Genomic DNA, 3182 nt, shown 5'->3' on the forward strand with positions numbered 1-3182 from the left:
TTCATACTTCTTCTCCATGTGTACAGAAGGAGATCCTTGAGCCTTAAACACAAGGTAGTCCTCATTCACTTGAAAGACCAACTCTCCTCTGTCAACATCAATCACAGCTTTCACTGTGGCCAGGAAGGGTCTGCCAAGGATGATGGATTCATCCTTATCCTTCCCAGTGTCTAGGATTATGAAGTCAGCAGGGATGTAAAGGCCTTCAACCTTTACCAAGACATCCTCTACATGTCCATAAGCCTGTTTCTTTGATTTGTCTTCCATCTCTAGTAAGATTCTTGCAGCTTGTACCTCAAAGATTCCCAGTTTCTCCATTACAGAGAGTAGCATGAGGTTTATGCCTGACCCCAGGTCACACAGAGCCTTCTCAATGGTCATGGTGCCTATGGTGGAAGGTATTAAGAACCTTCCGAAATCCGGTTTCTTTTAAGGTATCTTCACCTGAGCCAAGGTGTTTAGTCCATTAATGAGCATTGGAGGTTCATCCTCCCAAATTTCATTACCAAATAATTTGGCATTCAGCTTCATGATTGCTCCTAAATACTGAGTAATTTGATCTTCAGTAGTAACTTTATCTTCTTTAGAAGAAGAATATTTTTCAGAGCTCATGAATGGTAATAGAAAGTTCAGTGGAATCTCTATGGTCTCTAGATGAGTCTCAGATTCCTTTAGTTCCTCATGAGGAAACTCCCTAGTGGTCAGTGGACATCCCATGAGGTTTTTCTCACTGGGAATCATGTCCTCCTCACTCTCTCCAGGTTTGGCCTTGTTGGTCATGGTTATGGCCTTGCACTCTCTCTTTGGATTATCTTTTGTATTGCTTGGGAGAGTATTAGGAGGAGTTTCAGTGACTCTTTTACTCAGCTGACCCACTTGTGCCTCCAAATTTATAATGGAGGATCTTATTTCATTCATGAAACTTAGTGTGGTCTTAGATAGATCAGAGACTATGTTTGATAAGCTAGAGAGGCTCTGCTCAAAATTCTCCGTCTGTTGTTGAGAAGATGATGGGAAAGGTTTGCTATTGCCAAACCTGTTTCTCCCACCATTATTGTTATTGAAGCCTTGTTGAGGCTTCTGTTGATCCTTCCATGAGAAATTTGGGTGATTTCTCCATGAATAATTGTAAGTGTTTCCATAGGGTTCTCCCATGTAATTCACCTCTTCCATTGCAGGATTCTCAGGGTCATAAGCTTCTCCTTCAGAGGAGGCTTCTTTAGCACTGCCAGATGCAGCTTGCAATCCAATTAGATTCTGAGAAATTATATTGACTTGCTGAGTCAATAATTTGTTCTGAGCTAATATGGCATTCAGAGTATCAATCTCAAGAACTCCTTTCTTCTGAGTTGTCCCATTGTTCATAGGATTTCTTTTAGAAGTGTACATGAACTGGTTATTTGTAATCATTTCAATGAGTTCCTAGACTTCTGCAGGTGTTTTCTTCAGATGAATATATCCGCCTGCAAAATGGTCCAATAACATCTTAGATAACTCAGACAGACCATCATAGAAGATACCTATGATGCTCCATTCTGAGAGCATGTCAGAAGGACACCTTCTAATCAATTGCTTGTATCTTTCCCAAGCTTCATAGAGGGATTCACCTTCCTTCTGTTTGAAGGTTTGAACTTCCACTCTAAGCTTACTCATCTTTTGAGGTGAAAATAATTTAGCTAAGAAGGCATTGACTAGCTTCTCCCAAGAGTTCAGGCTGTCTCTAGGTTGTGAGTTCAACCATATACTAGCTTTGTCTCTTACAGCAAATGGGAAAAGCATAAGTCTATAGACCTCGGGATCAATTCCATTGGTCTTAACAGTGTCACAGATTTGCAAAAATTCAGCCAAGAACTAATGAGGATCTTCCAATGGAAGTCCATGAAACTTGCAATTCTGTTGCATCAGAGAAACTAATTGAGGATTAAGCTCAAAGTTGTTTGCTCCAATGGCAGGAATAGAGATGCTTCTCCCATAGAAGTCGGGAGTTGGTGTAGTAACGTCACCAAGTACCTTCCTTGCATTGTTGGCATTGTTGTTATTTTCGGCTGCTATGTCTTCTTCTTTTTCAAAAATTTCTGTCAGGTCCTCTCCAGAGAGTTGTGCTTTAGCTTCTCTTAGCTTCCTCTTCAGAGTCCTTTCAGGTTCAGGATCAGCTTCAACAAGAATGCCTTTATCTTTGTTCCTACTGATATGAAAGAGAAGAAAACAAAGAAAGTATAGAATCCTCTATGTCACAGTATAAAGATTCCTTGATGTGTCAGAGGAAAAGAAGAATAAAAGGATAAGGTAGAGAGAGGAATTCGAACTTATAGAAAGAGAGGGGGTCCAAATTATTAAGAGAGGAAGAGTGTTAGTGATTAAATAGAAAAAGATTAGAGAGGGAATTTTCGAAATTTTTTTTGAAATAAAAAGAGATTAGAATTTAAAACAATTAGTTAATCAAAAAGAATTTTGAAAAAGAGGTTAGTGATTTTCGAAAATTAGAGAGAGAGAGAGAGAGGTAGTTAGGTGGTTTTGAAAAAGATAAGAAAAAAATTTTGAAATTAGAATTTTCTAAAGATGTGATTTGAAAAAGATATAATTTAAAAAGATATGATTGAAAAGATATGATTGAAGAAAATTTGATTTTAAAAAGATATGATTGAAAAAATATGGTTAGAAAAGATTTGATTTTTAAAATTGATGACTTGACAAGAAAGTAACAAACTTGAAATTTTTGAATCACAACATTAATTGTTAGCAAGGATTTTCAAAAATATTAAAACAAAACTGAAAAATATTTGATTTTGAAAAAGATATGATTGATATGAAAAAGATAAGATTTTGAAAATTAGTTTTAAAACTTGAAAAATTGAAAAAGATTTGAATTGAAAACAAAACTACCTCCCTGGTGCTATCCTGGCGTTAAACGCCCAGAATGGTATCCATTCTGGTGTTTAACGCCCACATGTCTACCTCCTTGGGGGTTAAACGCCCAGCCAGGTACCCTGGCTAGCGTTTAAACGCTAGAATTCCTTTTTCACTGGGCGTTTTGAATGCCCAACTTTTTCTCTGTGATTCCTCTGTTGTATGTTCTGAATCTTCAATTCTCTGTATTATTGGCTTGAAAAGACATAATTTTGAAAAAAAATTGAGTTTTTAATGATGAGAGAGAAAAACAACAAAATGAAACTAATCATGAA

At 37.1% G+C, this 3182-nt stretch overlaps 1 non-coding gene across 1 annotated transcript; it reads left to right on the top strand.

The window, feature by feature from the left end:
- Positions 1–1543: 1543 nt before the first annotated feature.
- On the top strand, positions 1544–1647 carry LOC130958765 (small nucleolar RNA R71). The gene has a single exon (XR_009077871.1). It is a non-coding gene; the product is annotated as a small nucleolar RNA R71 (small nucleolar RNA).
- The last annotated feature ends 1535 nt before the right edge of the window (positions 1648–3182 follow it).

The sequence above is a fragment of the Arachis stenosperma genome, chromosome 10, assembly GCF_014773155.1.
Source record: "Arachis stenosperma cultivar V10309 chromosome 10, arast.V10309.gnm1.PFL2, whole genome shotgun sequence".
NCBI classification, from domain to species: domain Eukaryota; kingdom Viridiplantae; phylum Streptophyta; class Magnoliopsida; order Fabales; family Fabaceae; genus Arachis; species Arachis stenosperma.